At 47.5% G+C, this 13387-nt stretch overlaps 1 protein-coding gene across 12 annotated transcripts in view; it reads left to right on the top strand.

The window, feature by feature from the left end:
- NTM (neurotrimin) overlaps window positions 1–13387 on the top strand; it is a 1068699-nt gene that overhangs the window by 876668 nt on the left and 178644 nt on the right. The gene's annotated exons all lie outside the window — the stretch shown is intronic.

The following is a 13387-nucleotide window of genomic DNA, read 5'->3' on the forward strand; positions in this document are numbered from 1 at the left end:
AAAAGAGTCATTCAGTGTCCGATTGTCCACCGCAATATCGCAGTCCCACTATAAGTCGCTGATTGCTGCCATTACAGTATATATCCCTCAGTTTGTAGACGCTATAACTTTTGTGAAAACCAATATATGCTTATTGGGATTTTTTTTACCAAAGATATGTAGCAGAATACATATTGACTTAAAGTGGATGCAAACCGGATTCATTCAATTTGACCTGGGCACATATATCTGTAGTGTTTACTTGTCTAGCTCCAAAGCCCTAAGAGCCCATTCACACAGGGACGACCTGTCAGGCGACCTAGTCGCCTGACAAGTCGCCTCCCATTCTGTGCTATGGAACCGTTCTAAGGGGAGCGACGCAAGTCGCTCCGACTTAGAAAAAGGTTCCTGTACGACTTCGGGGGCGACTTGCATAGACTTCTATACAGAAGTCGTTTTGCAAGTCGCCCGGGCAGTCGTTTGCAGGTCGCCTCGCTGAGGCGACCTGCAAGTCGTGTTGCCCCTGTGTGAATGGGGTCTCAGTCCTGTGTCTTTCTCCTGCTCTGTTCCTCTGTTATCAGCATGATAACTTCTGACAAGTTCTCCGACACAGGAGATAAAAGCAGCCGGAGATTTGTGTTGGGAAGGGTGCTATAAGTAGATTAGCAGACAGCTTGTATATTATTCACAGCACAGCTCTGCACATTCCTTCCTTTCTCTGGCTATGTGGTGGGGGGTGGGTGCCTTTCCTCCAATCAGCTGTCACACAGTGTATGCCAAGACTCCACTCCCACAGCTGAAACATGAAGAAAACAATCTTAACACGATCTTGCACTTTCTAACCAGTATATAAAGCTGAAGACCGCAGATATACAAATAAAAACTTATATAGGGAGCTATTTTTCATCTCTGTGGGGTTGACTTACTAAAGGCAAAATGACTGTGCACTTTGAAAAGTGCAGTTGCCCTCTGCAAGTGCAGTTGCTCCAGAGCTTAGTGAATGAGGTGAGGCTTCATGTTGCAAAAAGTACCCAATCACATGCAAGGGAAATAAAAAAAAACAGCATTTTTGCTTACACATGATTGGATGATGGAAATAAGCAGAGGTTCTGCTCATTTACTAAGCTCTAGAGCAGGGGTCCTCAAACTTTTTAGACAGGGGGCCAGTTCACGGTCCCTCAGACTGTTGGGGGGGCGCACTATTTTAAAAAAAAAATATGAACTAATTCCTATGCACACATCTTATTTGTAGTGCAAAAAAAAAATAAAGAACAATTGTAATCAATATGAACTTATCAGTATTTCACAGACTCCCCTCATTACAGAACCACTCCCAATCACAGACCCCCCTCCCCATCACAGACTCACCCCATAACAAAGCCCCCCCATGACAGATCCCCCCATCACAAAGCCCCCCAACACAAACTCCTCTCCATCACAAAGCCCCACATAACAGATTCCCCCCATAACAGACTCCCCCATATCACATACTTCTCCCATCACAGATACCCCCATAACAGACGCCCCATCACAGACTTTCCCCATAACAGACTCCGCCATCACAGATCCCCCCATATCACAGATCCCCCCATATCACAGAATCCCCCCATATCACAGATCCCCCATCACAGACTCCCCCCATATCACAGACTCCCCCATATCACATATCCCCCCAAATAACAGAGCCCCCCATCAAAGATCCGCCCATATCACAGATCCCCCCCATATCACAGATCCCCCCCATATCACAGATCCCCCCCATCACAGATCCCCCATAACAGAGCCCCCCATATCAGACTCCCAGATCCCCCATAACAGAGCCCCCCATATCACAGATCCCCCCATATCAGACTCCCCCATCACAGATCCCCCATAACAGAGCCCCCCATATCACAGATCCCCCCATATCAGACTCCCCCATCACAGATCCCCCCATATCAGACTCCCCCATCACTGATCCCCCCATATCACAGATCCCCCATAACAGACTCCGCCATCACAGAGCCCCCCATATCACAGTCCCCCCCCATATCAGACTGCCTCCTATCACAGATGCCCCCCCCCCATCACAGACTCCCCTCATTGATATTACACTGCCGCCCCTTCTGTAATATCACAGCACTCCCACTCCCCTCTGTTACCTGTATCACACAAGACACGAAGCATGGTAGGTCCGGACAAAGGGCGGGACTTTGCAAGTGAAAGGCAGGTGATTAATTCCTGGGACCGCCCCGATGCCTAGTAACCAATCACCTGCTTCTTAACACAAAAGATCCTTTGTCCAGACCTGTCATGTTTCCCGTCCTGTGTGATAAAAGTAGCAGAGGGCAGGGGGAGTGCTGCGATGTTAAAGGGGCAGTCCGCGGGCCGGATAAAAAATGCTGGAGGGCCGGATTCGGCCCGCGGGCCGTAGTTTGAGGACCCCTGCTCTAGAGCAACTGCACTAGCAGAGTGCAACTGCATTTTGCAAAGTGCACAGTCTATTTGCTTTTAGTAAATCAACCCCTGTGTATCATATGAGGCTGTTCACTTCACTGGGTATAGGAGAGAGTTTACATCCGCTTTAAATTTATGAAGAAATTATTATTTTTATTGGATATGTTTTATAGCAGAAAGTAAAAAATATAGTTTTTTTTTTTCAAAATTGTCGGTTATTTTTTGGTTTATAGCGCAAAAAATAAAAACTGCAGTGGTGATAAAATACCACCAAAAGAAAGCTCTATTTGTGGGGAAAAAAAACGACATACATTTAATTTGGGTACAGTGTTCTATGTCGGTTGAATTAATTGTCACTTGAAGTAACGGAGTGCTGATTTGCAAAAAATGGCCAGGTCATGAAGGGGGGGTAAATCTTCCAGGGGTCAAGTGATTAAGTGGAACTCTGTTTATTTAACTACTGCACAGTGTACAGCTCATCTCTAAGCTGGGGAACCACCATAATATTTGATATTCACATGAACGCGGCCCTGCCTGGTCCCAGACATTGATGAGTGCACACATGGGAAAGGTAACCTTACATACCGGACGAGTATGCCCCGCCCACAGCTACATTTTTGAATCATGTCTGGAAATCTTTTATATAAATTGGGTTATAATCCAAGTTTAGCGCCCCTTCAGTATAGAGGGTGTTGCGGAGGACATGGTGTGCATGCAATTATATCCTGCGATCAGCCAGACAACTTAGAAATGTTGTGATTGTGTGCTGATTTCTCCCCGCTGGTGGTTGAGTAAACAGCTGGGGGATTTATAACATGGGATGTTGTGCGAATGAATCACACTTGTACTTGCTACATTGTATTCCTGCTAATGGAAAGAGCGGAACGCTTTGAATTGCCACCTTGTATAATCAGCTGCAGACAAGGAATGACGTCGCCAACACATTAATAAAATCTGTGTTTGCTGTCATTTACAGTCTATTGAATGACTAACCTTTCCTAGTTGCTGCATTATTGCAGTGATTTTGCTTTATTCCACCGTGGCTACAAATGTTGTCGCATCATTAGAAAATTAGCGTGTTGTGTTGGTACAATAGGGGGATTCTGCGTTGGCATAACTGACAAGCGCTGTGGTGTGACTGTCACTAGCGAAATACTAATCATAAGCTCATGTAACTAATTGCAGTGCACTAACATTAAAACAAAAACTGGGAAAACAGAACAGTTACTGTACCAGGATGGTAAGTTACCATTAATTGCAGTATAAATATGAAGGATGTATTGCACTGACTGAGTGCTGACAGAGCTTCAGCTCACAAGCAAAATTTAAAAAAAAAAACAAATAAAAAAAGCCCAAAAAACAGCTTCAGACTCTCTCTGATATTGGCAGATGGTGAAAAACACCAAATGAAATGATAAAAGAAAGTACATTATGTGTGAGACCTCTTCTCCTCTACATAGAATTGGGCAATTATTGGTGCCGGAACAAGGAAACATTTCCCTTGTGTTATCTGTAATGTGGTATTTATTTCTGTCTGGTTTATGAAGGACAGAAATAGCTTTCTAAGTTACTGGCATTGGCGTGCGCACAGGCACATCCTAATCACCCTATGCAGCTTGGGGCCCCCTCCCACAGCACTGCCGGCTTCCCTCCTCTCCCGCCGGCTGCTGCTGCGGGCACACACAGATGATCTTTTAGGATGAGTGTCATTTCCCGGACCCTTACCTTTCTGAATGAACACAGTGATTGGTACCATGTGTTTGAGCTTTGGGGTGCACACCCTAATACAATAGGCTGCGCACACCTATGGTTACCGGAAATTGTTAAGGACTGCTGCTATGTAACAAGAGACTGCTTCCATGTAAGAGGAGACTGCTAGAACAGTCTGCCATGTAACAGGAGACTTTCAGAGACTGTGCCAGGTAATAGGAGACTCCTGTCATGTAACAGACAGCTACCAGAGCCTGCTTCTATGTAAGGTTGGGTTCAAACTGATGCGAATTGGATGCAGGTTTCCCTGCATCCAATCTGCATGACAGGAGAGTGTGACCGACTCTCAATGAAGCCAGTGTTCTGTCGAGAAGTGCCCGCTATCGAGAAGTGCCTGGTATGTACTGCGCATGCGCCATACGGAACAGCACAACAGCTGATTTGCCGATCAGCTGGGCTGACGTAACCAGGGCGCATGCTCACATCGTAGGAGGTATCTCTCAATGAGAGGTATCATTTCACAGGCACAATTTAAACCTATACAAACAGCGGGGGAGACCGTAGTTCTCAGATTGTGCATCTCTGCTGCTGGAGGGCGGCTAGTGGCTGTGTTGAAGAGCTGGTTTTGTTTGTGTTGCAACCCGACCTTTCACACAGGCAAAACCGGCCATTCAACACAGCAAACCCGCCCTGCAACACAGACAAAACCGGACCATCAGCACACTGTAAAGCCGCCCCGCAACAGCGAGGCACAAAGTGAGAACTACGACCTCCCCCCGTTGTTTGTATAGGTTTCAATTGTGGCCGTGAAATGGTATCTCCCATCGAGAGATGGCTCCAACAATGTGCGCTTGTGCCCTGGTCACGTCACTCCAGCTAATCGGCTGAAGTGCAGCTCCGTCCTGCGCATGCGCGGGCACTATTCGATGGGGGGGCACTTCTCGACAGGTCACCGGTTCACACATCCCCTTGGTGGCTGCAGTCCACATTGGAAAGGGTCCTGTGCATTTTTGGCTCAGTTTCAGGTGCAAATTCAGGCAAAAATTCGGACCTGATTCGCACCTGAATCAGTGAAGACACGCACCGGACACACTGCTGTGAACCCAGCCTAACCAGAGACTGTCATATAAAAAGAGTGAGCTGCAATGTTAAAGAAGACTGCTAGAGACTGTTTCCATGTTAGAAAACACTGCTAGATATTGCTTTTCCCTTACAGGAGGCTGAAGGAGGCTGCTACCACATTACAGAAGAGTCCTGCTATGTTAGAGGAGACTGTTCCCATGTTTTTTTCCTTATGTAGCGCTACCCCCAATGGAGCCCCTTGAGTATATTTGGTTCTGTACTCTGCCTCTCAACCCCAAGAACAGTCCCAGGACTTCTGGCACACCTAGTAGGAATGTTAGTGTAACAACACCAATGACAGACACACGTTATGATAAGACACAGACTGTAAGGGTTATTTACTAAAACTGCAGAGTGCAAAATCTGGTGCAGCTCTGCAAAGAAACCAATCAGCTTCCAGGTTTTATTGCCAAAGCTTAATTGAACAAGCTGAAGTTGGAAGGTGATTGGCTACCATTCGCAGCTATACTAGATTCTGAGTGAATGAATGAATGAATGATTTGTATAGCGCTGCACATGTGAACTGAATCACCTCAAGGCGCTAGATCTCTCCTGTGTTGTCCAGCTCCTTAGAAGAGGTAGGTCTTGACTTTCTTCCTGAAGGCCTGATGGTTTTCTTCCATGTGGATGTGAGTAGGTAGAGCGTTCCATAACCGTGGTCCTTAGACTGCGAATCTTCGTTCTCCTTTTGTTTTGTAGCAGGTTTTTGGAATAAGGAGGAGGTTTTGGTTTGAAGATCGAAGACTGCGATTGGGTGTATAGTGCTTTATTTTCTCACATAGGTATTGAGGAGCGTTTCCTTGTATACATTTGTGGGTGAGGCAGAGGGTCTTGAAAGTGATTTGGTTCTTTACGGATAGCCAATGTAGGCTCCTCAGGGAAGGGGAGATGGATTCCCAGGGTTTTTTTCCTGTTAACAGTCTTGCCGTCGTGTTTTGGATGAGTTGCAAGCGCACTAGCTGATATTGGGGTAGTCCTATGTAGAGGGAGTTTGCGTAGTCAAGTCTGGAATTGATGATTGTTCCAACTACTGCTGCTTTGTCCTCTTCTGGGACGAAGGGGATGAGTCTACGTAGCAGGCGGAGGAGATGGTGAGATTGACTGACTACTGATCCTATTTGTGCAGCCATTGACATTTCTGAGTCAAAATGACTCAGAGACTCTTGGCTTTGGTGCTTGGAGAGATGGTCTGTCCGAAGATGGTGGGTGGTGTCCATGGGGTCTTAGTTTTGGAATTTTGATTTGCATGTAGGAGAAGAAGCTCTGTTTTTGATCTGTTGAGTTTAAGAGAGCTAGTGGTCATCCAGTCGTCTATCAAAGTGAGGCATTTTTCTAGTTGCTGATGATGGTCTTTTTCTCCAGGGATGCGAAGGTAGAGTTGGGTATCATCAGCGTATGAATGGAAGCAGAGGTCCGATTTTCTGATGATTTTGAGGCGTGGGCGGATGTAGATGTTGAAGAGCACTGGTGACAATGGTGAACCTTGAGGGACTCCACAAGAGATTGCGCAGGTTTCAGAGGTGAAAGCTCCTAGTTTCACTGTCTGAGAGCGATTTCCTAAGAAGGATGCGAACCATTGTAGATTTGGATCTGTGACTCCTGCTACTTCTGTGAGGCAGATGAGTAGAGTATTGTGGTCCACTGTATCGAATGCTGCACTGAGGTCCAACATTACCAGGAGACATGATTCTCCATCATCAGCTGCTTCGAGGGCGTCGTCCCATATTTTGAGAAGTGCCGTTTCTGTGCCATGGCCTGGGCGGAAGCCTGATTGCAGAGGGTCCAGAAGTTTGTGCGTGTCCAGGTGGTGTTGAAGCTGTTGTACTACTGCTTTCTCCATAATCTTGGAGATGGTGTTGAGGCTTGTTATTGGTCTGTGATAGTTAGGGTCCTTAGGGTCGAGGTTGGGTTTCTTTAGGAGGGGATTGACGATGCCATGTTTGAGGGCGGTTTGAACAGTCCTTTCTTTGAACGACTGGTTGATGAGGTGTGTTATAGTGGGAGCCAAGATGTCGGAACATTCTTTCAGGAGTTTTGTGGGAATTATGTCGTTTGGTGATGTGCTGTCTCTGAGGCTTCTGATGATGTTTTTGGTGGTGTCAGTGGTGATTGGGATCAGTGAGAAATTGTGTGATGATCGTATTGATTTTTTCTTTTTGCTTTGGTTGAATGAGATTGGTTATTTTTTTCTGTTGAATTGTTTTCCGGATGTTGTCGATTTTATCGATAAAAAAATCCGATAATTCATTGCAGAATTCTTGGGTTTCGTTTCCTGGGGGCTCTAGACAGGTAGGGTTCATTGTCTTGGTGACTATTTTGAAGAGTTCCCGAGGGCGGTTTAAGGCTGATGAGATGGTGTTTGAGAAATGTTCCTTTTTTGCTTTGAAGATTGCTTTGTGATATTTCTCTGTGAGTGCTTTGTAGCTTGTGTGGTTTTCCTTTGTGGGTTTTCTTCTCCAGGCTCATTCAGCTCGTCTGCGTTCCTGCTTTAATAAAGTAAGACTGCCATTAAACCATCCAGAGGTTGTTTTGTGGATGTGTGTTCTACGTTTTGGAGCCACTGAGTCCGCAGTTTGTAGTAATGCCTTGTTTAAGGAGTTGAGTGTTTGTTCCGTTGAGTGGTTTAAGTTTAACATTGCTATTTTGTTTGATAATGTGGTTTTGAAGAGTTCAGAGTGTAGTTTCCTCTGAGATCTTGTCCAGTGTGTTGTAATTGCCTGTTTCTGTTTTTGGAGGGTGGTGTTGGTAGCGATATTAAATTTGATAGCGTGGTGATCCGTCCATGGTAGCGGTAGATTGTCGAATATGTTGACGTCCATATTTTGTTTGAAGATGAGGTCTAGAATGTGTCCTGAACCATGTGTGGGAGCATTTATCAGTTGCTGCAGACTTAATTCTTTCAGTTGGTTGATGCAGGTGGTGGCGATAGGGTCTTGGGTGGAGTTTGCCCAGAAGTTGAAATCTCCAAGTGCCAAAAAGTTTTTGGTCTTCAGGGTGTGAGTTGACATGAATTCTGTAAAGGGTGTCAGGAGGTTTGTCTTCGGTCCTGGTGGTCTGTAACATAGAAGTATGTGGATAGTATCTTGGGGTGTTGTTTGTAGATGTAGGGTGAGTGTCTCCATGAAAGGCACTGAGTTCTGTACAGTTGGTTTGGTGAGCGCGAGGTGAGATTTGAAGATCACTGCTAGGCCTCCTCCTTTTTTTCCTGTTCTGTGCTCCGTTAGGATCCTGTAGTTCTCAAGGTACTAATTCGGTTAGGATGGCGTTGCAGTCGGGTGTTAGTCAGCTTTCGGTAATGAAGAGGCAATCTATGTTGTTTTGGGTGATGAAGTCGTGTACTTCCAGTCTGTGCTTGACTGCAGATCTGGTGTTGATCAGAGCGCATGCTAATTGTTGTGGTTGAATTGTTGTCTTCCTAGATTTGATGGTTGATTGTAGGTTGGTCCTTAGTAGTTGTTCTTTCTGTAGTATTTTATGAACGGAAGTTGTTAATGTTGAGGTGGTATTTCTTAGCCTGTGGAAAGCGTCCGCTGAGTACTTGAAGTTGCACATGGCGAGAAAATTACTGAAGGTAGGATGATGCGGTGATGATACTGATGTATCGATGGTGGAGTTGCTTGAAGTAGATGGTGGTCCTGAAGGATGCCATTGCTTCTGTTGCTGAGAAGATGATGGTCTGAAGAAAGCTGCTGCTTCAGGTGGCGTTGATGACAGTACAATGGGGCTTGGTGGTGGGGGGGCCACGCAGGCCTAACCGCCCTCCTGTTGATCCAGAGGAAGGCGAAAACCCCTAGCTGAGCTGGCCAATTGCTACAGCAGAGGAAAAATTCCTTCCTGACCCCAGAGGCGATCGGACTGAGTCCCTGGATCAACTGCTAGAGGGTGGCCCCGTGTACTTACCTGACCCCGGTTGGTCGGTAATGAGTAGAGGGGTAGGGGTCAGACCAAGGAGAGGGCCCTGAGGTTGATCTGGGCTACTACTTCCTGGTACTGGGCTGCTTTTGGAGGGATTCAAGATGAATGCCGGTGCAGGCCTGAGCCGTGGATTGTCCTTCTCTCAGTATTACCCTGTGCCCTAGTGGTGAGCCGGCGGTGGTATTCAGAGGTGAAGGGCACTGCCCGCGGAGAGAGAGGGGTGAGCTGAGGAGGTGGCTGGAGCTAGGCCGCAGCTGCGGTCTGTCCCCCCGAGTCTAGCAGTTAGGGACGAGGTGACCAGATCGCGGCTGTGGAGGTGCACCGGTGGCTGGGGGCTGGTGGGTCCCTGCAGAGTGCTGCTGTGAGCCCGGGATAAGCTCCGGGTGGTCTTCGGGAGCTAAGGCCGCCCTGGGAGTACCAAGATGGCCGCCGGACTAGGCCCGAGCCGCTGTGGATAGAATGCTGGGGGGGGCACTAGACGGCAGGGGTCTGGACGGGTGGGGGGGCCGGGGTCCCGTTGGGACCCGCTGGGGTCCAAGGAAGTGCTCCGGGAGGATGGGGGAGTGCTGCTGCCGCGTCTGGGTGTCCCAAGATTGCCGCCGTCTATCCTAGGTAAGGATCCCTGGTGACTACGATCGCGTCACAGCTAGGTGGGGTGAGGGGGAGTGGGTCTGCCGATGGGGTGTGGAGGCAGGGGGTGGAAGCAGCAGGCCGGGCCGGCTAGGGCGGCGTGCTGGCCGGAGTGGTGTGTCCTGAGAGGCTGTGGGCTGGAACTGGGCGTCCGGAGGCTGGCTACGGCGAGATGACACTGGGGCCCAGGTACCCGCTACCGTTCCAAGATGTTGCTGGGGGGGGTGCTGGGGGACCTGGTCAGTCCGCTGGATCCGCTGGGGAGTCTAGGGGAGCCTTGGGGAGGATCCTGGATGGCCGGATGGCCGGTGCTTCTTGCAACACGAGTGTACGACTGCTCTGCTCTGCTCTGACAACACTGACAGCTCAGTTGAGAATAGGAGGAGTCCTGAGTGGACCAGTTTTAGTAAATCACCCCCATTGTCTTTACTGTGAAGTTTCTGTAAAATAGTAACAGACAGTAGAAGTATATTTCAAGTAAATTAACTAGAGTAATGACTGAGGATCAAGAGCAATATAACTCAATATTACAGTCAGGCTGCTTTCAGGGGATCCCTCAACAGCGAATAACTCCAAGAGCAGAGACAAACACTGTAATAGCAACAAATCACAAATGTCAAACTTTATACCAGATTGGTCACCTATTCACTTAGATTTGGCTCTGAGTCCTGGCAGGAGGAGAGCAGAGGAATGACCCTCACTTATATCAGACCTCTCTCTTCTGTGCCCTGAAACCACAGGCCCACAAACTATAAACATTGGACCTAGTCCAGTGGTCAATGGCCTAACTCCCAATACAGACTACCCTCGCTCATGCATCACATATACTGAGCCCTGGGTATGTGCGCATGTCCGTATGGCATACGTTTCTTCAGTCCCAAAGAGAAGAAGGCCTTGAATTTTCAACTAGACACTTTTTGTTGGTGCACTTAGGTATCCTGCTTGGTAGAGTACAATTGCAGTATACTGGCAGTATCCGGGTAACAAGGAAGACACTGAAACTGCTCAATAGGGAGTAACTCTGACACAGTTTCTGTCAAGTGTGGGCAAAAGTGAACAACGTTGTCTGCAGGCTGTGTACTTGTGTCCTGCAAATGGGCAAGTGCCCACTCACCAATCCTGCGGTCAAGGCCAAGCGAGATGTCCTGGAACAAGGCAGGCTCTTCAGGTAACCCGATTGCTGCCTTACCTCTGAAACACTTTACGCCATCGGTACAGGTGCCTCTGGAGATGCACTGGAGATCCCCTCTCATACAAGATGTACCTCGACTGGCCATGGATGCCTGGAAGGATGGTATGCCAACACCGGAGGCAACCCCTCTCCCCTAGGTACGGTCTTCTCTTTGCCTCGTGACCTCTGCCTCCCCTCAGGCAGACAAGATGGAGCCCTTACTTCTTTCCTCTCCAAGAGTATGCTGGGCTGTGTAGTCCTATCCCCACAGGAAACCACTGGGCCGATTTTGTTTGGGACTACATGTCCCACAATCCTTTGCTGCAGTTCAGGTGACTGTTTATTGGCTCTCCTCCTCCTGCCATTAGGAATGCAGGGGAGGGAGCAGAGTGGGCTGCTTGTGCAAGCGCCGCTTGCATACACTGTCTTTATGAGGAGGAGAGGGGGGGGAATCCCCTGCAGGAGCTGACATGCTCTCTGACTCTTTAGAGAGCCTGTATGAACCTATCCCAGCGGCAGCCGGAGGACGATGCAGGCCCGCGGGGCACCCGCTACACTTATAAGCTATCTTACCTAACCCGAAGCAGCTGAAGTGAAAAAAAAAATTTACCCAGAAAAATGTGTATTTATGAAATATGCCACACTCTGTGAGTGGTGAGAGTTTGTACTACACCAGACCTCGTGCAATGTTTTTTTTTGTAGTCACTAGATGTGCCTAATTGCTTTTAAACAGCTGAGTGTAACTTTTATCTTTAGGCCTCATGCACACTGGATGTTTTTACAGCTGCTGTTTGTGGCTTCAGGCATTTTTTTTCTGCAGCCAGTGAACTCCCCAGCATGTTCTCCTATGTGTCCATGCACTCATAGGCTTTTATCAGCATTTTTTGGCAGGGGCATTTTCTGGCTGGAAAAACTCCAGAACTAGTGGGTTTGAAGGGGAGATTTTCAGCTGCAAAAACAATCTAATGCCGCGTACACACGGGCAGACTTTTCAACCGGACTGGTTCGACGGAACAAATCCGTCAGACAATCCGACCGTGTGTGTGCTTCATCGGACCTTCAGCTGACTTTTTCTGTCGAAAATCAGACGGACTTTAGATTTAGAACGTTTCAAATCTTTCCGGCGGACTCGAGTCCGGTCGCAAAATTCATTCGTCTGTATGCTAGTCCGACGGATAAAAAAGGACGCAAGGGCAGCTATTGGCTACTGGGTATGAACTTCCGTATTCTAGTCCCTTCGTATGTCATCACGTTCATACCAATGGACTTTCGAACGGACTTTAGTCCGTTCATGTGTGGGCAAGTCCGGTCGTCCGAAAGTCCGTCGTAACTCTGTTGAAAGTTTGTCGGACGTTTGATGTTGAAAAGTCTGCCCGTGTGTACACATCTTTACTCTGAAAAGTGCAAAAAAAAGCTGAAAATGCAGCTATTCTGCGTTTATGAGCGTTTGTGAGCCATAAGCTTTTGTGGGAGTATAGTTTTGCTAAACAAATCTAAAAAAACGCAGCATTCTACAGCTAAAGCTACTGGCATTTTTATAACATCCAGTGTGCATGATCTTTTTTTTTATCTTTTATCTTTTTTTAGTTCAGCACTTTTGTCCCCACTCCCCCCCTCTCTGTCTTTGCTGGAATCATCGCTCCCCCCTTCTCTGCCGTCATTTCCCCCTTTGCATTCCCAATCCCCCCTACCATCTCCACACCCCCCCCCCCCCATTTCCGTTCCCACTCCCTCACTCCCTCTGCTTCCCACTCTAGGATTTTTTCACCCACTCCCTTTTCTCCATCCCGCCTCCCCACCACCGTTCCCCTATCTTCATTCTCCCCTCTCTATCCTCAGTACGCCCCTGCTTCCTCATTATCCTCTCCCCATTCCTTCTTTGTTTTTCAGTTCCGCCCGCTCCATCCTCTGTATCCTCTCTGCATCAACCCCTTCTACCTCTGTCTCTGTTCCCCACCTCTCTGTCCCTCATCCTACCATTCATTATGCCTTTTGTTTGCGGGCTCTCTGCTGTGTATTGTTCTCATCCGTGATGGCGAATGTGAATTATTATTTGCTCTGTCCATTAGACAGAGATGGATAAAAACTCCATTTGTAGACGAATCACAATGCTCTGTGCTCCTACCTGTAGGAATTTCTATTTATTCTACAATGAAAATAGGACATATTATTCAATCCGCACGTGATGGGTAATCAGGATAGATCATGTCTATCGATGGGTCGCTCATCCTCCACCATGTCTTTTATAGGGGAATTGTCACTGTATGCACAGTCACCCATTTTTTTGGCATCCCACCATCTATATATGAATATTATATTATGTGTTGCAGAAAATAAAGCTTCAAGTGAACATATCACTCTATTCACAATATTGCTCTACCAGCTTTCAGTGGATTAGCTGTAAATGAACACATGAGATGACAC

The sequence above is a fragment of the Aquarana catesbeiana genome, linkage group LG10 (genome assembly GCF_042186555.1).
Source record: "Aquarana catesbeiana isolate 2022-GZ linkage group LG10, ASM4218655v1, whole genome shotgun sequence".
Taxonomy (NCBI): domain Eukaryota; kingdom Metazoa; phylum Chordata; class Amphibia; order Anura; family Ranidae; genus Aquarana; species Aquarana catesbeiana.